The 24,470-nt window shown below is 52.9% G+C and overlaps 1 protein-coding gene across 1 annotated transcript in view; it reads left to right on the forward strand.

The window, feature by feature from the left end:
• Positions 1-389: 389 nt before the first annotated feature.
• SLC2A9 (solute carrier family 2 member 9) overlaps positions 390-24,470 on the forward strand; it is a 241,531-nt gene continuing 217,450 nt past the window's right edge. The window contains exon 1 of the mRNA XM_058723094.1: positions 390-697. The gene's annotated coding sequence lies outside the window, so the exon portion shown is untranslated. The remainder of the gene's footprint in view (positions 698-24,470) is intronic.

A 24,470-nucleotide genomic window follows, 5' to 3' on the forward strand; every position in this document is an offset into this window, starting at 1 on the left:
AATTCCTTAAAATAATCTCTCTCTCTCTCTCTGGTTGACCTCTTGTTGAACACACTCATAAAGAAAGCACCCCACTTTCGTTTTCTACAACTAGAGAATGGGTGATGGCAAAGGCATGGGGAGAGTGATACGGATCACTGGATCCAGTTGAAACGGTGGCATAAAGACAGAGATAACCTTGGGAGACATCTGGCAAATGTCTGGAGACTTTTTTGTTGTCTCAAGGGGGTGGAGGATGAGGGGCTGGGCCTGGGGCTGGGGGTGTAAGAGCGATAGGGACATCAAGTGGGCAGAGGATCTGGGGATGCTACTAAACATCCTGAAATGCATGGAATTATCGTTAAAAGGTAACAGTGCCAGTGTTTGCGAAACCCTGACTGGAGTGGGGCAATAGTGAGTCATTAAGGAAATTAACATCTCACCCCTTGAAAGGAGGAGGATTGTGGTCAGATCCGGAAGGAGCTCTGAAGAGGCAACAGGAATCCAGTCAGCAGATTGGACAAACAGCCTGGGGGCAGCTAGTACTGAAAAAGCCACGGGACTTCACGGAAACTCTTGAGAGACCAGCCCTACCGGGGAGGTAGGACTGGCTGTCCAGCCAGCAGGAATCTCAAGGCCATCATGTGGCTCCAATTAGTTCCTAAGTGGCCGTGAGCTCAGAAGCTCTCCCCAAGGTCTGAGCCCAAGACCGGAGGTGGTGAGTAGCCGTCTTGTGTTTTGTGGCTGCAGCTCATGTTGTTTTAAATATCAGGGGGGTGGGGGCCCAGTGGGCAGAGCGGGGGCCAGAGTTCTGGGCTTCTCTCTCTACGGTGCGGACTGAAGTGTGCACACGGCGCCCCATCCTGAATTCTCAAGAACTGGGGTACGTGGCGGGGGGGAGCGGCTGGGCGTCATGTCCTGAACACAAGGCTGCATGTAGACAGCCCTCAAGGAGGGTTTATTAAAGCGTTCGCGAAGACGTGGAAAGGGTGAATTGGTGATAAATTAATGACACTTCAGTTCTCTCATCTGCAAAAGGGGGAAAGTAAGACGTCGAAGGTGGTCGCGTGAGGCCAGTGGGGTGATACAGTAGCATGATTGAGAAAGTCAAGTGTCCTTTAGAAAACCCCCCGTGTGGGGCACCCGGGTGGCTCGGTCGGTTAAGCGTCAGGCTCTTGATTTCAGGTCAGGTCATGATCTCACAGTTGGTGGGTTCGAGCCCCACGTCGGGCTCCGCACCTAACAGCACAGAACCTGGGTGGGATTCTCTCTCCCTCTGTCTCTGTTCCAACACCCACTTGTGCTCTCGCTCTCTCTCTCTCTCTCTCTCAAAATAAATAAATAAAATAAATAGCACCCCCACACACACACAGATGCTACTCTCCTGTGGGTTTTACACCCCAGAGCATGTTTCCAGGACAGCATTAAAAACAAGCAAAAAGTCACAGCAAAGCAGGGCCACACCGAGATGGAAGGCAACCAGCACACGTGACCGAGGGCAGCAGAAGCAGGTGGGACACACACGTGGGTGGTCGGCCACAGGGCACTTTAAGGGAAGGGGCCAGTGAACCGGGAGAAGAGGTCCTTTGGGTCAGGAGTGCACGTGCACCCTCTTCAAACGTGTGAGTGTCTGTTCCGGGGAGCAGAGGTAGCCTTGATCCTCGCTGCCCTTAGACGCCAAACACAAAGCCCAGCGAGGGACAGACAGAGAGGCAGATTTCAGCGCACCTAGACATCCTGGGAGGGAATTGGGGTGAGCCGCGGGGTCCGTGGACAGAGCACGCAGCCTTGACTCTGTTTTCTTTGGCAGGGTGGTGGGGACAAGTTATTTCAACTCTTTGAGACTCCATTTCAATATCCCTTAAATGGGAGCATTGTAATTCTTCCATAATGCTAGCAATCATGGCAAAAACATTCGTACCGTATCTTCTCTGTGCCCCGGGCCCTGTTCTCACCTCTTTCCGTGGAGTAACACACTTGCGACTCACGGCAGCTTGTGATACAGGTGCCACTATCATTGCTGTAGTCAACAGAGAGGAGGCTCAGAGAAGGGGAGTGGCCAGGGTCACACGGCAAGTACGGGGTACAGTCGTCGTACAGGGTACGATCTCTGTAGGACACAGGGTCTCTGAAGGACACAGCATGGAATGTGGCTCTCCTTAATCTCCCTCCACCTATCAGATGTCAACCAAACCACAGCGTGTGTGATTATCAGTGTGCCGTGATGACACCGTGCTGTGCAGTTTCTGGATCAGAATTGAACAACCTCAGCAGTCTGAAGGTGCAGACAGAAGCCAGCGAGTTGGCGTAAAACGGAGATCGGCGGCAACGCCATTCTGCACTTACTCAGATTCAGTCACCCAGACTCTCAGTGCACTGCTCGGACTGCTTCTGGAATGTTCCGGTCCATGCTGGGGGCTCCTCTGTTGAGAGGCATCCCAACAAGCCGATATCTACTCGGTGAACTGACGAGTGAGATCACGTCAAAACAGAGGATGTCTGGGGCGCCTGGGTGGCGCAGTCGGTTAAGCGTCCGACTTCAGCCAGGTCACGATCTCGCGGTCCGGTCCGTGAGTTCGAGCCCCGCGTCGGGCTCTGGGCTGACGGCTCGGAGCCTGGAGCCTGTTTCCGATTCTGTGTCTCCCTCTCTCTCTGCCCCTCCCCCGTTCATGCTCTGTCTCTCTCTGTCCCAAAAATAAATAAAAAACGTTGAAAAAAAAAATTAAAAAAAAATAATAATAAATAAAAAAAACAGAGGATGTCTGTTGCATGGGAGGTCACCAGGGACAAATTCATAGATGACAGATTGCAACAGAGTATTTGTAATATCTGAAACTGACGTGACCACGTGCACCTTTGGGGAGCAAACCCCTCTACACAGTCGAAAATCCACTTATGATTTTTGACTCCCTCCCCCCAGTTTAACTACTGATAGCCTACTGTTGACGGGAAGACCGATGGATTCATAAATAGCCCACATTTTACATGTTATATGTGTTTTATGCTATATTCTTACAATAAAGTAAGCTAGAGAAATGTTACTAAGAAATTCACAAGGAAGAGAAAATGCCCAGCCCCATAGAAGTCCACTCGCACAGTTCAAACCTGTGTTGTTTAAGGGCCAGCTGTATACCCACAATGCACAAGAACTTCTCTGGAAATTACCAAGAAAGACAGGAACGACTATGGAAATGGCAAAGGATCTTGATGGGCAAGTCACAGATGTGGAAAACAGGAAGCCTGACCAATGCTTTGAGGAGATGCCACTGGAGCTAATTCCCAGAGGCTTGCCCGTGAAATCAGTGCACCCGTTAGACGGGTCGTGCTGGGAGCGCGGGGTTGACTCACTGCTGAGTCAAGGCCCTCGTGTGTGAGGCACAGGAAGGTCTAGCCCCTTGGGGCGATGCTTTCTCAGCGGGCCATGCTCAGTGTCGGTGGGGATGTGGGCTTGGGCACCCACCTCCCTGGAGGTGGGGAGGTGGCCGGGGCAAACTTTCTCTGGTTAAATGTACTGGGTGGCTCAGTCGATTAAGCATCCAACTTCAGCTCAGCTCATGATCTCAAGGTTTGTGGGTTCGAGCCCCGCATTGGGCTCTGTGCTGTCAGCTCAGAGCCTGGAGCCTGCTTCAGATTCTGTGTCTCCCTCTCTCTCTTATTTATTTATTGAGAAAGAGAGATAATGCGAGCAGGGAAGGGCAGAGAGAGATTGAGAGAGAGAGAGACTCCCAAGCAGGCTCCACACTGTCAGTGCAGAGACCAACGCAGGGCTCGATGTCACAAACCATGAGATCGTGACCTAAGCTGACACCAAGAGCCGGACGCTTAACCAACTGAGCCACCCAGGCGCCCCTGACTTTCTAGCATTCCAACTTCAGTTAAGATTCTTACCCAACCGTCCATGACGTTTTGCGGAATACAAATTCCTAGAAGAAAAATAACCAGTGGCATATATTAAGCCCAGTTGCCAAGCACGACGCTAAGGATGTTACGTCTGTGTCAGGTAACCCTTCAGCAACCCCACCAAGCAGGTAGGATGTTTATCATCTCCGCTTTACCGATGAAGGAACAGAAACCAGAGAGGTTGGGTAACTCTCCCAAGGTCACACAGCTGGACTATAAACCCAGGCTGTCTGAGTCCAGGCTCCACACTTCCAGGAAGCTGGACTTAGTCTGGGATGCCGTGCAGAAACCCTAGCCTGGCGTGGCCCCTGCTCTTCTCCTGGCTAACTTCATTCTGGATGGATCAGTGAACCACCCTGGGCCTTGGCTTTCTTGGTGTCTGCGGTGGATTGAGACGGTGTTCCCTCCTGCGGTTGTTATGAGGTATAACATCTGCAAGGTAGTCAACAAATGACTGTCATTAATGTGTCATTGTTGTTGCACTGCTCACGTGTTCCCTCGAGGGGTCAGGGCCCAAGGTCCTAGAATGAGCGTGGGATGCTGTGTTCCGTGCGTGGGCCCATTGGGGTGGCTAGAGGATCCCCAAGGAGTGGATGTTGGAGGAAGGGTGGTGGCTCCATTTAAGAGGGAAGAAAAGGCTGGGGCGCCTGGGTGGGTCAGTCAGTGAAGCATCCGACTTCAGCTCAGGTCATGATCTCACGGTTCGTGGGTTCGAGCCCCGCGTCGGGCTCTGGGCTGACAGCTCGGAGCCTGGAGCCTGCCTCGGATTCCGTGTCTCCCCCTCTCTCTGACCCTCCCCTGCTTGTGCTCTATTTCTCTCTCAAAAATAAATAAATAAGCATTAAAACCAAAACAAAACTAAGAGGGAAGAAAAAGAGGGCTGAGACGCTGGGCCCTGGCAAGGAGACCGGGTGAGTTCAGCTGATTGACGTGGGCCCAGAAAGTCCAGCCAGGGCCCTCGCCGGCCAGCCGAGCACATGTGAGGCTCTGGATGCCTGAACAGGGGAGGGAAAGACATCGGGGAGAGGCAGCCCCCAGGCTTTGGCACCGACAGATCTGACTTAGAGTCTCACTTCATCTCGGCCCGCGTCTGACCTCGACACTGTCCTTAGGCTTTCCTTGCTCAGACACGGGCTCTGGATGGTGCCCTTGCAGAGCGCTTGGGGACTGGGTGACATGAGCTCAGGCATACAGGGTGCCTGGCAGGTGGCCGTCGCCACCCCGCCTTCCCTGCACGTCGAGGGCCAGGGACGCAGGGGCCTGAGCGCAGCTGGCCTTGGCCCCGGGCTTCCCTCATGACCACAGACAAAGGGTCCAATTCGCCTTCTTGGGTTTCCTGCTTTCTTCTTTACAAAAACAGGAGGGAACACTGCTGCTGTCCCTTATCAAATCCCCCACATGGGTTTCAGTCAATGCAGCCATTTCTTACAAGAAAGATGTAGTTTGTTTTTGTTTTTGTTTTTAATCTTGACTCTTAGAAGATCAAAATGGCTTTTTTAATGAAATGTTAAAAGTCAGAACTGGGAGAAAATAGCACCAGACAAAAGAGGGGAAGCCTCTAAAATTTGATTTGTTTCCCTGTGTTCCCGTCTTGCTCTCCTACCAAAACCCAGCGGAAGAATGGACCCAGGTTATGACTGACCTTACAAATGGGGTCCCGGCTCTCTTGGGAGCCCTTGCAGCCTCCCGAGTCTTTCGGGAGCCCTTGCAGCCTGTCCCCAGGAAGTAGCTCGTCTTTGATTTTTATGCACGTGCATTTCAATACGGGGAAACAGGAGAAGGAAAAGGGGTAATCATGAACGTTGTGGGAGGTAAGCATTGGGACCGGAGAGGTTGTCAGACATTAATCGGACGGGCCGATGGGGTGGATTCCCCTGCATCCTTCCCGGGCTTCCGAGTGGACAATTTTCACGGGAGGAATCAGGATATAATTTCCTGGCTGAGGACCTTGGCTCTGCTCTCAGTGCTGCTCCAACCTCCGGATGAAATTGCCCTGCCGGTGATTTCCAGGCAGCGGATGGGAGCAGACCCTGGCAAGAAGGTTGTCTCAATGTGGGGTCCTCGCCTGGCAGATTGCCTGTCCTTCCTCTGCCCTCTGGCGCCGCACTTATCACGACCGTGTTTGACTTCACGAACTGGTGTTTTGGAAACGTGGGTGTAAGTGCTTGATTCTCACGGTGTGGACTGGTGCTGTCCGTATCTAAGTGCCGCGCACAAACGCGCTCCGGTCGTAATAGTCCAGCTGGCCGTTAATGCGCCTTTAGCGCTAAGTCAATGAGCTTTTGTTGGGCACTTTCTATGAGTCGGCCACCATGCTGACTGTTGGGGGTACGCTGACAGGGACAGACACACAGTCCCCGCTTGGGAGAGATAGCAAACATCAGGCGACAGACAGAACGATCGTAAAGGGTGACAGACACCAGGAAGGACGCAAACCAGGGGCTGGATGGAGAGAAAGACGGCATGGTGGCAGCGAAGGGGGTCCTCCCAGTGCGGGGGGAAGCCAGCGGTGACCCCACAGGAGAGGTAGCTGAGAACGGTGGCAGCCAGGGGAGAGGAGAGGTGGAGGTGAGAGACAGGTTGGATCTAGAACCGGTGCGTGTTGCTGATGCACGGTGAGGTCGAAAGGGAAGCGAGGAAGAACCAGGATGCCACCAAGGTTTCTAGCTACCCAAGGGAGCTGGGAGAACTGCATCCTGAGACGGGGCCACGGGGGGCCCAGAATGGGGGAACGTTTAGGAGAGAAACTCAAGAGTCTGTGAGTCACCCAGGTGACGATGTCCAGTGCGTAGCTGGACGTGTGGGTCTGGAGCTGTCAGCCTACAGGGGCCTCGACCTTCGAGGTGCATGCGATCTGGTGGGGATCAGTGTTTGTAATGAACCGCAGCATGCATGACAAAGCCAAGACTTCCATTAGGCAGAAAACCAGGCGAACAGAGGGACACCCGCCAACCCTGTAGGGGGGGTGGGTAGTGTAAGGAAAGGACACTTGGACGGAGTGGTGAAGGATGAGTACATGGAGAAGGCATTTAGGTGGAGGGACAGCCTGGGAAAAGACTCATAATATCTAGAGAACGGTGAGGAAGTGCCTGGTGCAGCGTGGGTGGGCAGCCAGGAAACAGGACGCTGGAGAGTTACGCAAGGGCCACCTGCCAGACAGCCTCTTAAGCCATGCTGTGTGCCCCGACCTTGGGCCACAAAGTAGATGACCAGACGCACCACCTGAAGTCCTGGCAATGGACGCTGTCCTCCGGTCATTATCTTTCCGGCCCCCTCGGAGTGGCTGCAGGTCAGCTGTAGACCATTTGGGCTTGCCCCCGTGCCAAGCTGATGCACCCGCGAGCCGAGCTCAGATTACTCTCTCGCTCTATCAGCTGGTGCTATGGGCTGAATGCTCGTGTCCCCCTGTCGAAGTCCTGCCCCCGCTGCAACGGTATCTGGAGACAAAGTCTTCAGGAGAGTAATTACGGTTAAATAAGGTCATAAGGGGTGGGGAGGGGCTCTGATCTGATAGGACCAGTGTCCTTAAAGCAGAGACACCATGGAAGTGGTCCTTTCTCTCTCTCTCTCTGTGCTTCTGTGCTATGTGAGGACACTATAAGAAGGTGGCCATCTACCAGCCAGGAGGAGAGCTCTCAGGAGAACCCGACCCTACTGGAACCTTGATCTTGGACTCTCCAGCCTCCAGAGCTGTGAGAAGGCAAATTCCTGTGGTTTGTGTCACTCATTTATGGTATCGTTGGCCAAAGGTGTCCGCTGCAGGAGAAGCATCAGCTGAGGGAGAAGCATCAGCTGAGGGAGAAGCACAGCTGAGGGAGAAGCATCAGTGCCATAGAGGCAGATGACCTGGGGCCTGGGGCACCTGTTCATGCAGTTTGCAGGGCTCTCTGGACCTTCAACCCCCTATGTTCCACTTCCCAGGGCCTACCCGATCTTAGCAAATGTCAAGGTCATGAGTGGCCACATGCTCAGATGGCATGGCATCCTCAGATACAGTTTCTACTAAGGCCCAGCAGCATGCCGGGAGCTGTTTTCAAACAGTGCCCAGTCCTCTGCTGTGGATGGCACAGTCTTGCTCTAGACTCTTGGGGGTCTGCACCGTGCCTCTCCCGATGGGGCCTGCAGGGTCTCCATCTGACATCTTTCCCCACAGATGCCTGTGGTTCTGCGGGATCTACTGGGCTGGACAGCACAGGGGCGAGGCTGCTTATGCCTCTTCCTGGACCCGTACATGGGGTTTGCCTACCTTGGGGTCCCACGCAAACCTTCCACATCTGACACATAGGTGGAAATCATATCCCCAGTTGTGGAATGTGTGCCTCTCAAACCTGGAGAGGTTGAATGTCTTTCCCAGGGGTAGGAGATCGACGTGCAAGACTCTGTCCTTTACCCCAGAGAGGATTTTCCAGCATGGTCTCCACCAGTGGACCCCTAAGAGCTTCACTGATGTGACCCTTGGCCCTTTGGGCTCTAGGCCTTTGGGATCTTGTCTGGTTTACCTCCCTCCCACCTTCCAGAATGAACATGCTTTACCAAAGCACACAGAATTAGTACTTCATGCTTTTCAAGGGCACTTGACACAATGCCATCGACATGGCAAACCATTGCCATGTCCCGTAGGATGTCCAGATGGTCTAGGTCCCTTTGCGCTGCCGTCACAACAACAGAAGAAGGAGTAGAGCCCTAGAGGAAGGCCATACGTGGGTACCATGTTGTCCCATGTGGATGTAAACTGCTTCTGATCGTTCTCTCTCATCAGTGTAGAAAAAGATCTTGTTGCCCATGAATAAGCTGCATTCAGCGTACTCAAAAGCATCCACACTAGAAGACTCACCATATCAGTCAGTAACTACAGCTGGGCATCTACTACTGGGTTAAGTTCCCAAAGTTCCAGGGTCTTTTGCTCTGACCCGTAGAGTTCTGGGAGGGTCAGCCTGGTGAATCACGTGGGGATATCACAGGGACCACTACTCCTGGATGCCTCAATACTCTGAGGGTGGCGCTGATCTCTGCAAATAATAATCTCACACATTTTGTAAACAATGTAATATTGTTTCTCATTTACTACCTTGGCACGGGGTGGAAGTTCTCGGGCTTTCTTAGGCAATATCTCTCACTCTGCAGGTCAAGGAACCAATGTGAGCGTTCTTTTCCAGGGTCTTAGCGTGTCTTTCCTAAACACGTTCAGGACCCAGGGAAACGACTGCGGGGTGGGTTTGGTGACTCAGTGTACCCACTCTATGACATACCTGGGCCAGAACGATACTGACTACTTGATTCCTGTGTAGCAGATTCTAATGGGGGGCTGTGACCATTAGAATAGCAGTGCCAGCCCAGAGCCTGTATCCAATGCCTGATGGCTAATTTGCCCCAGTGTATGGTTATTGAGTATATGGCCACAGAGTCTTTGGGGGATTAAATGGGGGAATCCTTATCATATCCACCTGCCGTCCCACCTGAATTCAAGGGAACCTGCTCTTTGTACCCTTGTATCAGATAGTCGTTGGCTGAGTCTGGGGGCCACTGCAACCATCTGCTGAGAGCAAGGGGCGGACGGGGAGGTTACGGGGCCAAGAAAAGTAAAGAAGGCTTGACAAACACTATGGAGAGTGAGGTGCTGGGAGCATCACCCCTGTTTGAGCATGGCGCCCTGCCCTAGGGACTGAATCCACAGGCCGGCTAGCCCATCCATGGGGCAGAAGAGAAAGTGGAGACTTAGCCACCCAGGCTTGGGGTTCTGCCAGAAAACGGCGAAGGCAGACCGGAAGAAGTATTGTTTAGGACACTGGTATGGGACATTGAGTTGAAATCTCAAGTCTGACTCAGATGAGGACACTATAGAACGGGGAAGGCTGCCGGACCTGGAAGAAGCTGGTGACCATGGACTACGACAGTCAGAATTGGAGCAAGATGAACGCGTACTGGATTCGCGTCCTGGGGCTGCCACAACTCTCACCATCCTGGGTCCAACCCTCCATCTGTAAGGCTCACCTCCCTTGTCTCTGCCCACTCTTGGCGCCACCGGATTCTGCCTTTACTTGAAATGTTAACACGTCGTCAGCATGGACTTCTTTGGCATTCATGTGGACTTTTAAAAAATGTTGCATTAGATATTTATCTTGATGATTGAGGGTTTTGGTGCCTCCAGACGTTTTGCTGCCAACACGAATGCCTCACCTCCCTCACCCTAGCCCCAGCTCTGAGAGAAGGGGCAGCTAGGGAAGGAGAGGAAACACAAGAACACAGGATCTTGGAAGCCAAGGAAAGAAGGTTTATCAAGAAGCTGATACAACAGGATGAGGGTCAACATCACATGAAACAAATCAAGCCGGACATAGAAAGTCATGAATTATAGAATCTCATTTCTATGAGCTGTTTGTAATATCGGAAAAGGGAAAACAACGTACCTGACCGACTGGCTAAACGACATGTGGTCACCGCAAAACTAGAAGCTAAAATAGCCATTGAAAATGATGCTGGGGATGCCTGGGTGGCTCAGTCGCTTAAACGTCCAACTTCGGCTCAGGTCACGATCCCACGCTTCATGGGTTCGAGCCCCGCGTCGGGCTCTGTGTTGACAGCTCGGAGCCTGGAGCCTGCTTCGGATTCTGTCTCCCTCTCTCTGCCCCTCCCCTGCTTGCACTCTGTCGCTCTGTGTCTCAAAAATAAATAAATATTTAAAACATTAAAAAAAAAAAAAAGATGTTTTGTAAACAATGACCCTTTCCGTTCAACTCCGTTCAAGATACTCTGACTTGAGAGCTCTCCAGGAAGTGGTAGCCTCTCGTAGCTGGAAGGAAGCCAGCTGGGGGGGGGGGGGGGGGCGAGGTTGAAGCCCGTAAGAGGGACAGGGGGGTCCCCTGTTCCTTTGAGCATCCCTGCTCCGAGTCTGGTCCAGTAGAACCCCACCGGGCAGGGATGGTGGCAGCTCTTGACTTTATTCCAGCCTTCCAGCCTGGCGGGGGGACACTTGCCAAGGCTCATTCACAGGCTCTCGTTGAAAACAGCTGAGACAATGCAAATGAACTAGTAACCAGAATGAATAAAAATGCTATTAAATATAGCCACTTACTTATATACTTACAGATGGATGGATGGATGGATGGTTGGTTGGATGGGGGAGGATGGACTGAGTGTGACAACTTTGAGAACTGCAGACGGGAAGAGCCATGGGGAGTGTGAATGCCTCATTGTCATGGGAGAAGTAGTGGGGAGAGGCCTGAGCCGAGAACCAGGACGCCCAGTGTCGCTGTGACTCATTTACAGCCCAGTTTCCTCCCTGCCCTTCAGTCTTCTCACCAGTACACCGTGCAGGTCGATCCAGCCCACAAAATTCTGGGCAGGGTTCTCTCTGATGAATGTGAAGGCATTCTGTAAACTGCACAACTCTCTAAAACTGTGATTTTTCCCCCCCAGTTATCACTTAATTTGCATTATATCATTGGCTCCCCACAACAATCTGTGCAACAGGGAGGAGCCTCCCCAAGTCCAGAAGGTCCCGAAGTCACACTCCCACATCGCTATGCGAGCTTTGCTTGATGGGGTCCTTTCTAGGCAGCCCAGCCACATTCCTGTAAAGATACAGGGAAAGTGGGAAAAGCTCCCGTGGGAGACAGGAGTCCAGGCACTCGGTGACATTCAGTCCTGTGTGCCTACACCCTGTCTCTACCGGAAATGTCTGCTACAACCCTGTCTCCCTCTCCACTTGATGGGTCTTACTCATCACTCATTCATTACTTCTTAGCATATTAGTCCTGTTTTGTCTGTTTTATTTTAACGCCAGCGCCCTCAAATCTTCCCAGAATCAGACGGGTCATAACAACAAATACGTACGTGGAGGGAACCACCAAGGCTTGCGTGGTGTGGGCAGAACAGCATCTTCCAAAAAGACGTGTTGATGTCCTAGCCACCCCATAGCTCAGAATGTGAACCTATTTGGAAATAGGGTCAATCCAGATCTAATTGGTTAAATAAAGTCATACTGGAGTAGGGTGGGGGCCTAATCCAATATGGTGGATGTCTTTATAAGGAGAGGATGCACAGGGAGAGGGCCGAGGGAAGACGCAGAGAGACCGAGGCTGGAGTTATGGCTGCAAGCCAAGGAATGCCAAGAATGGTCAAGGACACCAGACCCTAAGAGAAAGTCACAGAACAGATTCTCCCCTAGAGCCTTCAAGACGGCATGGTCATGCCAACATCTTGATCTCAGCCTTCTAGCCTCCGAACTGTGAGGAAGTAGGTTTCTATTGTTTTAAACTCCTCCATTTGTGGAATTTTGTTATGCAGCCTGAGGAAATGAATGCCCTCAGGAACCGAGGGCTCCGATGCCCAGCCCTGCCTCCACTGCACACACTGGCTGTGCATCCTTGGGCAAGTCCCTGGACAGCACATTTCCCGTCTGCAAAGAGAACGAGTTGTGTCGGATCGGTATTTGTCAACTCTGCCATTAATTAGAATTACTTGGGACGCCTATTAAAATAATAGCTGATTCTTTTTTTTAATGTGTATTTATTTTTGAGAGGGGAGTGCAGGGAGAAGGAGACACAGAATCCAAAGCAGGTTCCAGGCTCCGAGCGGTCAGCACAGAGCCTGATGCGGGGCTCAAACCCACGAACCATCCGATCGTGACCTGAGCCGAAGTCAGACGCTTAACAAACTGAGCGCCCCGGGCGCCCCTAACACCACGGCTTATTAGGCAGACCCTTCCTCCGGATTTTTGGAATCAGCAGGTCTACGTTTCGAAAATCTATGTTTTTGAGAAACTCTCCAAGTGGTAGCAATGCCTGGCGTCTTGCTGTTGCTGCCCTCTGGTGTTCTAGATTTCTCAAGGGTCAAGCTTTGCCCCTTGACCCCACAGGCTCTAGGGTAAGCCTACCGTGGATGGTGCGTGTGGAAACCTGTGTCCGTGTCCGCGTCTCCAGCACATTGCCGGGAAGATGGCCAGTGTGCCTGGGGGGGGGGGGGGGGGGCGGTCAGGCACCGATCGAAGAGCAAATCATCTCTCCTGCAAACGTCCTGCTCTGGGAGGTGCCATCAAGGACCCCACTTGCTTCTCTGGAACGATCCATCATCCTCCTCACCCACTGAATGTCCTTCTGCTGGAAACTCCTCTGCTTCACGCGCAGGGAGCTGTCCCTCTGGGCTGCCGGGGAGTGAGTCTCCGGTGTGTGTGTGTGTGGCTATCGTAACACACGTTGTAAGTATTGTAGCTCGTCCACATGGCTCCACCCCTCCCTGCCCTCACGTCATTGTTCACATGGGTACCTTCCAGGTGAGGCCTTCCAGAACCATCTTTTTAAAATTTGCAATGTCCCCCCCACACCCACAGCCCTCCATACCCCCTACTTTCTGTTTTTTCCATGGCACCTATCCAAATCCAATAAACTAGAATTTACTTACATGCGTGGTCTATGATCTGACTCCTTTCCCTAGAACGTAAGCTCACGAGGGCAGGAAGTTTTGTCCGTGCGTTCTCATCGCTCCATCCGCCGTGCCTGGAACAGTGCTGGGACCCCGGCACATGCTCCCGTCAGTGCCTGCCGAATGAATGACAGAGCCTTCCCCACTGCTGTGTGTCTGTCTCCCTCCTCCTAGTGTGAACCCCTTACAGGAGGGGCTTTATCTGATTCATTTCTGTACCTCCAGCAATTAACATAGGACCTGGCTCTTAGTACGACCTCGACCTCGGGAAGCCTTTGTCGAAGAAATGAACGAGGAAATGAACGAACAAATGAGCACATGAGCAGGGTTTGCGTGGCCAAATGCAGCGAAAAAGTGTCCATTTGTGGCCTCGCCTGTGGCTGCTTCTCAGGGTGGAATGAGCCCCCGACATAGCCTCTGGCACATTCATAGCCCCAACAGGTCATGCAGGGCTGTAAAGGTTGAACTAAGTGGTCAAGTCCGGCCAGCCTGGGCACAACAGTGACGTCAGCGGGGGTGTCAGTCCTGCCCTTGCCCCTTCTCCCTTCGCCAGATGGAGCACGTGACTTCCCCTGACTTTGTGCAAGAAACTGGCCTCTTGGCCCCAGCCCCGCGGAGGGAGAGCCTCTGTTTGCTCAGCTGTCCCCAGCAGCTGCTTCTCAGGGAACAGAGAGACAGAAAAGGGCACTAGCTTCAAGTTCACTGTCCACGCCCTGTGTTTTCTGGCCCAACTGCACGTGGATGTGCCATTTTGTGTTTTTTTCCCCCGGGCCCCTCGCTCTGGCCCAAGCTTTTGGCAGACCCAGGAGAGCCACAGTCCGCCTTGGAAGGCTAAGGTGCTTGTGGGTCTCTCTTCCAAATCCACTGCTGCTTCTCCAGCCTTAGAGTTGTCACAAGCCAGGAAAGGACCGCCTGCCGGCAGGCTGCAGGGTGAATGGGAGAGTCTGGCCGGCGCTCCTGCTGAGCGGGCGAGGTCCTCTCTTGCTGAAGCCGCTGGGGTCCATTCCCTCTCTGTGGTGCAGGGGCGTGGGCCCTGCAGACTTCTCAGCAGGGAAGAGTCTTTGCTGCTTTGGACAGAGGGTGAGCCTGAATGGTCCATGCACGACCTCAGCCTGCGTGCAGCCAGGCCGGGAGAGTGGGGCCGGCAGCTGGGGCTCCAGGGTCAAGGGGATCTCAGAACCCTCATCCATCAGGCTGGGGCGGGGAAAGGGCCTGTAATCTTACCCTTCAAGGTAAGAGCCAGTGCAGGAGACAGATTCAGGACTCTGCTAAGCACACAATTCAAAGGAACACATGGCTTCTGTTCATTTTTTTTTCTGTTTAGGCTTCCTTGGAAGTTAGTTCATTGGCTTAATTCATTCTTTCCTTCACAGAAACAAAGCGGCCTGCTCTATTCATTGATCTGTTCATTCCTTTAAGTAGCATATTGGTTTCCTCCCATTCATCCTTCTGCTAATTAATTCATTAGTTAATGAATTCATTGGAAGTATTTATCAAGCACCGTGCTTCAGACTGCATTCTAGGTGCCAGGCACAGCAGTAAACGTGACTGGGTGGCCGCGCTAGGGTTTCAGGAGGAAACAGAACCCACTCCAGACAAGTCTAGGGACTCACAAAGGTGTGGGGAGGGGTAAAGGAACAGATGGACAATGGCCGGTCCCTCCATGACGCTGAGGCTCACTCTGGGCGCAAGGGAAGGAGGTGGTGTTGAGAAGGAGGAGGGCCGTGTCCACTTGGGGAGGGTACAAATGTTGCCAGAGCTGCTGAACTGGGGGGACTGGGCTGCAGGGGAGATGCCCGACCTCCTTGTCTTCCCACCCTTTGACTTCCTGCCCACACCTCCCTTGGGCCGATGGCTTCTTGCAAGGGAGTCAGCCAATGCTGTCCGTTAGGGCCGGCGTCCCAGGGCAAGAGCAGGACAGGGAAGGTGGGCACTGGGGCCTCGGGGGCAGGAAGGGTGGCCAGCACATGACCCGATCTCAGCTCTCTGGGCTACACGTTCTAGCCGGAGGATCCAGGTCGACGAACAGGTAAACACTCATCGGACGGCGACTGGAGCCCTTCAAAAGTAAACCAGCGCAGGATAGATGGGAGATTATGGGGGTGATTAATCACGAGCTTGCATTTTATATCGGGTAGTCAGGGGGTCCTTTCCAACGGCCCCTGTTGGGGTGCAGACCAGAGCAAAGTGAGCTGTGAGCCCTTTGCAGATCTGGGGGGTTGGGGGTGGGGGGGAATGTTCCAGGCAGAGGAACAGCAGGTACAAAATGTCCTGAGACAAGAGTGTACTAGAGCCAAAGGGATCCAGTTGGCCAGAGTGGAGGGGCAGGGGGAAGAGAGAGGGGGAAACAGCATTAGTGCGAGTCATCAGAGTCAGAGGCTATAGCATTTGCTGAGGCCTGAGGACATAATCCTGAGCCGAGAAGGTCGGGAGCCATGGGGAGGGGCATTTTCTGAGCACAGGAGGGAGGAGATCCAACCTACATTATGAGGAGCTCTTGGCTGCTCTGTGGGGAAGTGGGGGGGCAGGGGCAGGGGCAGGGAGAGCAGGCTGGAGGGGAGGCCGAGGCAGTGGCTCCTCCCAGGGCTGGCAAGACTGCTCGGACTAGGGCTGAGAAGCAAGAACTGATGGGAGGCGGTCAGATTCTGCATCCAGGAAGAAGGGTGTGGACAGCAGGTCCTCCCGGGAAGGGTGATGCCACTGACCGGGACGGGAGGACCGTGGAGGAGCTGGTTTGGACAGGGCGGGAGGGAGGGCGGCAGGCTGGGGACCTGGCAAGTCTGAGATAATAATTATTCATGCAGGTGTGGGAGCTCAGCCAGCCCAGGGGGACCGCCCTGGCTCCAGACGCATGACTGTCTCCGAGCACTTGCCGTGCTAGAGACCAACCCGGCCGCTCCACCGGCGTCATTTGGTCACTTAATTCTGAGATTCCTCTCAGTACCCAAGTGCCCATGTCCTGTGGGCTGCCCAGGAACGTGGCACACCTGGGCTGGGGTAGAACCTGGGCGTCATCAGCAGGCAGGTGGGAGCAGAGCCGCCCAGGCAGCAAGTGCGGAGGGAATAAGCACGGGGAAGGGGAGGAGGCCCCGGAGAAGAATGTGGAAGGCGGCCAGAGACGCGGGAGAGAACCAAGCAGTGGCTCGGCGAGCAGCTCCGACGAGCGTTTCCGGGTCTCAGGAAAATCCAAGCAACCGGTGTCTGGTCCACAGCCTGTCCTTTGACATCTAAGCCACATGCTGAGTCTCCTTGGGGAACGCAAACTCACGGAGACCTGCTCCGGGCCGCCGAAGGCTGTTGTTCTCGTTGGTCAACTCTGCTCGAGCTGAACACCAGCCTGGGAGAAACTCTGAATGAACAGCTAAGTATAAATATTTGCTTGGACTCGCTGCATTTCATAAATGATTAACTTGGACGTGTTAAAAATAGGCACAAGTTTCAGGTGCTGAGTATTATGTCCACATGTTACTGATCTCCACGGAGGGACATGGTGTCCTGGTTATGATTACGGGTAAGGACGTTGAGCTCAGAGAGGTTAAGTGAGTAGTTTGAGGTCACACGGCTGGCTGGTGGCAGGCTGGGTCACTGTGTGGGTGCCAGAGCCCTGTTCCTTCAGCTTCAACCAGACCCGTGAGCCAGGACGAGGGTTTGTATCTTAGAACATTCCGCTCCCCCCCCCCTTTTTTTTAAACAGGTCGATATTTCAAACTTCTTTCACAGTGGTAATTAAACCATGCATGGGGCTGACCATGCTTCTTTTTTTTTTTTTAATGTTTATTTCTTTATTTTTAATTTTTTAATGTTTATTGTTTATTTTTGAGAGAGAGAGAGAGAGAGAGAGCATGCAGGGGAGGGGCAGAGAGAGACAGACAGAATCCGAAGCAGGTTCCAGGCTGTGAGCTGTCAGCACAGAGCCCGACCCTGGGTTCTCATTCACGAACTGTGAGATCATGACCTGAGCTGAAGTTGGACGCTTAACTGACAGAGCCACCCAGACCCCCCTGACCATGCTTCTTCTTAAAGGGCTTGTGAGGTCTTCTTAAAGGGCTTGTAACAGTCCCACGAGGGCTCTGGTAAAACCCAAAGTGATACCAAGCCACCGTGTGATAAGCAGAGATAGCCTCTTTAAACTTTGAGCTTTCTCTCTTTCTTTCTTTCTTTCTTTCTTTCTTTCTTTCTTTCTTTCTTTCAAGTTCTCTACCCTAATTTCTGACTTTCATAAAAGTAAAGAGCACTCCTGTCAGTTTTCTTCCGGAAGTATTCTCAGTGACAAACGGAACCCCTTGTTTGCCTTTAGTTTTGAGTGTAGAAGTTGTATATTACTTAAAATTAGCTCTAGTCTTCGGTGAAGGCTCAACTCTCCCACTTTTTTATGTATTTAAATTCAAGTGAGTTAGGGGCGCCTGGGTGGCTCAGTCGGTTAAGCGTCCGACTTCAGCTCAGGTCACGATCTGGCGGTCCATGAGTTCGCGGTCCGTGAGTTCGAGCCCCGCATCGGGCTCCGGGCTGATGGCTCAGGGCCTGGAGCCTGCTTCCGAATCTGTGTCTCCCTCTCTCTCTGCCCCTCCCCCGTTCATGCTCTGTCTCTCTCTGTCTCAAAAATAAATAAACATTAAAAGAAAAAAATTCAAGTGAGTTAACAGACGGTGGAGTATTGGTCTCAGGAGTAGAACCCAGTGATTCATCATTTCCATATGACACCCAGGGCTCATCCCGACAAGTGCCCTCCTTCATGCCCATTAGTACCCATCACCCATTTAGCCCATCCCCCCGCCCACCTCCCCTCCAGCAACCCTCAGTTTGTTCTCTGTTAAGAGTCTCTTATGGTTTGCTTCCCTCTCTGTTTTTATCTTATGTTATTTTTCCTCCCCTTCCCCCGTGGTCATCTGTTTTGTTTCTTAAATTCCACATATGAGCGAAATCCTATGGTATGTGTCTCTCTCTGACTTATTTCCCTGACTCAGATTCTGAGAGCGTCTCTGGTGCTGCATTGGAGTTCTCATCAAGAAGGGTTCATTTGGGGGATCAACTGTCCACATCAGGACCAGCCCAGTCCTGGGGGCTTCCTGGTGGACCTTCCAGATAAGGGAGCCGAGTGTGGGGAGGCCCAGATGCAACCGCTAGAAGGAGCCAAGTGGACAAGGGTGATTGCTGGTCACATACCGGCATGGACTGGGGCAGAAAAGCTGTGTAACAGGTGGCCCCTGGAAGGTTGTGACTGCATCAACGGAGAGACTGTGCCTCCGGGTTCTGGAAACACACAGAGAGCGTGGGAAGCAGGCAGTGAGAGAACAGCCTGGTTAGGAGGGTCCCTGACCCACAGCTGCTGGACGCTCAGTGCCATCGCCACAAGACGCAGGCTAGAGAACGCTTCGAGTCGCTCCGTGTCGGCCCCGCGGGGCCAGGCTGGCAGGAGCCCCTCTGCAGCCAGTCCAGGCTGAGCTCTCTTATGGGAGTTTTCTGGGGGCAAGAGAGAGCTCAGCGGGCATTGTGGCTTTTCTGGTCAGTTAGTCACCAAATATGCATTAAGTGCCTACTATGTGCCGAACTCTGTTCCGTGCACTGGGACAACAGCAGTGATAAGAGACGAGGTCCCTGCCCGCCCCCCCCGCCCCCACCATGGGGTTGCATTCTGCAGGGGAGGAAAGACAAGAGCCCCCAAAACAAATAGACAAAAAGGGTAACTTCAGGTAGTAAGTATGTGGAAGAAAATAAAAGGTAATGGAAGAGAGAAAAAGAGGGAAGGAGGGAGAGGGAGGAGCAGGAGAAGGGAGAGAGGAAGAGGAGGAAGGGAGGGATGGACAGACAGGCAGGCAGGCAGACTTGGGGTCGGGGTGGGGTTTGATGGGGTATTGGGGTGGTGAGGGTCTGGAGTCGACCGCCAAGAAAGAATTCTTGAGACGTCTTTGGTGCAAGAATGGTGATTTTATGAGAGCACGGGGACAGGGTCCATGGGCAGAAAAGCTACACTGGGTTGTGAACAGTGGCTGGTTATATACTATGGAGTTGGGGAGGTAAAGTCAAAGGGAGGCCCCCAGAAGGACTTTCATGTGCTAAAGAGGACTCAGGAGACACCGGAGGCATTGCTGTGGTCAAGCCAAGGTTGTTTTCCCTGTAGTAAGGCATTAACATTAGGACAGTAGGGTTTCCTGGGGAAAGGATATCCTCTCTTTGCCTCAAGTGTTTGTCAAGGGGCTGCAGGTTATAAGGAAGTTTCATTTTACCTGCCATTTCCTTCTTGCCTCTGTTCCCCACATCACTGTGGAGGGGAGGGTGATGTTGGGGCTCCAGGAAACCGAATCTGTAGGTTTCTGGAGATTGGGTTATTGTTACGATTGCCTTTTCCTTATAATTAACTAAGATATTTGTAAATGGATGGAGACTCTGTCCTGCACGACTGTGATCTCTATCAGTTAACCTCTTGCCTTCCCCTTTCCTTTGTTCTTGGGCAGCCGGGAGAGCCTGAGGAATGTCACACACCTCCCACCTGGGGGGAGGGGGGATTAGCTAGTGCATGGCCCTCAGTTTGCCTTACATTCCCTCATCAGGGTCGGTTCAGCCGGGGAGGTGAGGGAGAGCATCTCTAAGGAGATGTTTGAGAGAAGACCCCACAGGACAAGAGCCATAAGTGGTTTGAGGGTGGACCCCTGGGCAGAAGGAACAGCAGGTCCAAAGGCCCCGAGATGGTAGAATTTGGGTGTTTGGGAGGAAAGGAGAAGCCAGGGTGAGGGGCCTGTGGAGGCAGAGGGACAGAGCGGAGGAAAACGTTGGAGAGGCAGACATGGGCCTGATCACCAAGGACCTCATGACCTGTTTAATCCCACAGTCGGTCGGCAGCAGGACCAGAATTGGAACCCAGGTCGGGAGGTGCTCTCGCTGCGTGACATGGGGGAACGAGGAGGGGAGTCTGACTCTGGGCGAAGGGAGCAGCAAGTCAGGACTCGATCTAGGACAGACACCGGAGGCTCGGGGCAGGGAGGGTCCCTCGGCCTGGGTGTTTGTGGACGAAGTCGCCTTGGCCACCTCTGGATGGAGGGGGTCTGGTGAGGAGGGCAGCTGTCTGGAGGCTGTGGCAAGCCGTGTCCCTGGTGTCCCCGGGGAGAGATGCGCCATCTGCCCGGGTGTAACTGAGAGCTGACGTGGCGAGAGATGTCGTGGTTCCAACAGGCACCAGGAGGGAAGTCAGAGGGAGGAGGGAGTCTTGCTCTTTGGCCTAGGAACTGGGATGGGGGCCGCAATAGGGGAGACGGGGAGGCCGGAGCAAAGAGGGCATTTGGACAGGGACGTCGGAAGTTCAGTTTGGGACCTGTTCGGCTTGAGAAGCTTAGCCAAGTGTCAGCACTGACGGGGAGGTGGACGCATGAGTCTGGATCTCGGGGGAGAGGTCCGAGCGAAAGGGGTAGGTCGGGGCAGTCGGCATCGTACAGATGGTTTGAAGGCTGTGGATGGACGAGTCTGGATGAGTTTGCAGAGCAGTGAGGAGGCCAATGGGCTGAGTCTTGGGACGTTTTGCCATCAGCGGCTGAGCCGACTAAGGAAGAAGCAGGTGAAGGAAAACCAGGCCAGCGTGTTGGCTGGAAGACAGCACAAGGAAGTTTGTTTGTTTGTTTGTTTGTTTGTTTCTCTCATGTTTATTTATTCTTGAGAGAGACAGAGACAGAGCACGAGTCGGGGAGGGGTAGAGAGAGAGAGGGAGACACAGAATCCGAAGCGGGCTCCAGGTTCCGAGCTGTCAGCACAGAGCCTGACGCGGGGCTCGAACTCATGAACCGTGAAATCATGACCTGATCCAAAGTCAGAAGCTTAACCGACGGAGCCACCCAGGTGCCCCAGGACAAGGAAGTTTCTAAAAGGACCCAGAAGGAAGAGGAGTGGTCACCTTCGCCAAAGCTGCTGGGAGGTTACAGGGAATTGACTAGTGACTTTGGATGGTTGATGTCCTCAATAAGAGCAAGCTGGGTGGGGTGGTGGGTCAAAAGCCTTCTGCACCAGCGAGAATGGGCAGGGCAAAGGAGAGACCGTGAATTCTCTTTGGGACACTTTAGCTGTGACAAAGAGCAAGGAAACGGGGTGGTAACAGGAGGTCACGGAGTCAAAGGAAGTCTTGTTTTCCACTGAGGTGAACTTCACTTAACCTCAAACGGAGCGTTTTAAAGTGAACAGTTAGGCGGCATTGAGCGCATTCACAATGTTGTGCAACACCGCCTCTGTCTAGCTCCAAACCATGTTGATCTCCCCAAAAGCAAACCCCTCACCTGTAAAAGAGCGGTTCCCTAGCAACCACCGATCCGCTCTCAACCTCTGCGGATTTGCGTTTTCTGGACATCCTATTTACTTATTTATTTATTTATTTTAATGTTTATTTTTGAGAGAGAGAGAGAGAGAGAGAGCACAAGCAGGGGAGGGGCAGAGAGAGAGAGGGAGACACAGAATCGGAAACAGGCTCCAGGCTCCGAGCCGTCAGCACAGAGCCCGACGCGGGGCTCGAACCCACGCACCGCGAGATCGTGACCTGAGCCGAAGTCGGACGCTCCACCGACTGAGCCACCCAGGGGCCCCCCGACCCCCCGGACATTCCATTTAAGTGGAATCAGAAAACACGTAACTGCTTGTGTCCAGCGTTTTAACCCCAGCATAAGGGTTTCGAGGTTCTTCCGTACTGTAAACGTGTGTCAGGACTTCATTCCTTTTTACGTCTGAGTAATAACAATCCATTATATGGGAGACCCTAACTCTTTATCCATTCATTAACTAATGGGCATTTGGACTGTGTCCACACTACAAACTGCCGTAAGGAGCACTGCTGTGAGCGTTCGTGTTCAAGGTTTATTTGAACACCTGTTTCCAGTTCGCTTGGGTCTGTACCCAGGAGGAGCGTTGCTGGGGCAGAAGGTGACTCTATGTTTATTCTTGGAGAAACCGCCCGACTGTCTTCCACGGTGGCTAAACCAGTTTACATTCCCACTGGCAATGTAGGAGGGCCCCAGCTTCTCCACATCTTCGCCAACACGTCTTCCTTTCGAACTCCTTTTTTAAATTGATGGCATGGAGACACCCTTGTGTATGGCCTGAAGCGATCCGACGGAGAAGGAGAACTTGATGATGGCAAAGGAAAACAGGATAATGGCTGAAAGAAGACCCTTGACAAGAGGGATGTGCCCACAAGACCCACCATGGCAGAGCCTCCCAAGTGGGAAGTCTTTCTGGATGCTGCACGGCCACGCATGGCCAGGAAGTGAAAAGAGAAGCGTGTCTGACAGCAAGATCCCGAGGCTCGCTCCGATGGGCTTGTTGATTTTGGTGGGGGGTGGGGGGCCTCCCCACAGAGCAGCAGTGAACGGTAACATGGCGGGGAGAGTGGTGCGGAGTGGGTGGTCTTGCTTTAAACGTCAGTCCTCATCCGTAAGTCATGGTGCTTCAGGAAAGTGGGGTGACCTGTGGGATCCCAGTACGCTCGGCCACAGAATGGAGATAACAAAAGCTTAGTGGCTGCTCTCAGGACTAAATGAGGCTTTGCCTAACCAGTGCCTGGCACACAGTAGGTGCTTACTAAATGCGGGTATCGTCCATTGGCTCATCCTTCCAACTCAATTGTGAATTACCCCAATGGAAGTAACAGGTTTAGCCCTTCTTTGCAGCCTTCTCGGGTTCCAGCACTATGTGGGCCACATAGTAGGTGCTCCATAAAACACTTGAAAAAGAATAAATAAATAAATAAATAAATAAGAAAGAATAAAAATAGTGATCAAGAAAGAGACTTCCCAAAACAATAGCCATAGTGAATATTCACTGGGTGCTTGCTACATGGCAGGTATTTCCAAGGGCAACATCTCGTTTGGTCTATATGACATGACCTTGAGACAAGTACTCCCTTATCCCCACTTGGCAGACAGGTGACTTGTCCTGTGTGACACGGCTGGGGAGGGGCAGGCTGGGGGTGGAGGTCTGACACGAAATCCCAGGCTTAGTCATCGTATTATACTATCCACCTAGACGCTGCTAAACTAATGGTTGAATAATCCTCGTTCTGAAAATGATTTGCCACAGCTAAAAACATGTCAAGAGAGAGGTCAGGTGACTGATTGGGAAAAGGAAGGGTTGGTCACCAAATGGATAATTGTGGAAGCTTTGAAAACTCCAGGGGAGCCATTGTGTTGCCCAGGTGTGTCTGCATTTCCTTGAGCACAGCTGAAATCACCCCGGGCACAGAAATGTCGTCTTCCTGATGGGCAGGTTGGGTCGGACACTGGAGGTTGGTTGATAAAGGCACCTGGGGTAGGTGCTTCTTGGGGATCAGGTGGTTTCTTCCCGTTCTCCAGTCCACTGTTTTGTCAACATCAAGGTTGGGAAACTGGGGAAATGGGGTTAGCCATGAGAAGGCTGCCCGGGTGCTCGGAGTTGATGCCAAGGGAATCAGAAGGACTTTTCCAAGTTCCCCGAACGGTGCTACCTCCCAGGGTCCAAGCATATGCCTGAACCAGGCACGGAGTCCCTTTTCCGTGGTGGGTAGGACTCCCAGGCGCCATCTTTCTACGATTCACCTCAGAACCGTTCCGCACTCCCCATGCCCTCAGCTGTCTCTGTGAACTGGTCAGGAGGAGGCCCTGGTGCCCTTGGCTGAGCTTGGATCTGGCCCCGAGCCACTCAGCCATGCTCTTGCATTCCTCACTTCTTCTCCTCACACCCCTCTGCTGCTCCAGCCCTCCGTTTATCTCAGAGTCCTGAAGATAGAGTAGGGCTCACACGTGGGCATCTCTTTCGAGCTACCGGGACAGGTCGGGGGGACGTTGTGGCATTCGTAAACCGCCACCAACAGCAGTGACCACCGGTGCAGCATTTCAGAGTTGATGGCTCTCCTGTATTTCTCCCGGGGCTGATTATAGTCTGACATTGACAGAGTAGCAAGAATAAACTTTTTGTCTTGCCCATTTGGGCTTAGAACCCGATCGACGTGCACCATTCGTGTCCTGCTTTACAGCTGTCGTGTGTCATGTCACTTAACCCTCACCGCGGCCTGGGCAGATCCTGCGCTGGTCATATCCTCGCATTAGCAGGAAGCCATCGGACACGCAAGAAGGTCAGCCCGATACTCAACAGTGGCTGTGCCGGAACACCTCTGCCTTTGACTCTGGTCCAGAACTTGTTGACCCCCTGGCATGTTTTTAATAAGC

This window comes from Neofelis nebulosa, chromosome 3, assembly GCF_028018385.1.
Source record: "Neofelis nebulosa isolate mNeoNeb1 chromosome 3, mNeoNeb1.pri, whole genome shotgun sequence".
Taxonomy (NCBI): Eukaryota; Metazoa; Chordata; class Mammalia; order Carnivora; family Felidae; genus Neofelis; species Neofelis nebulosa.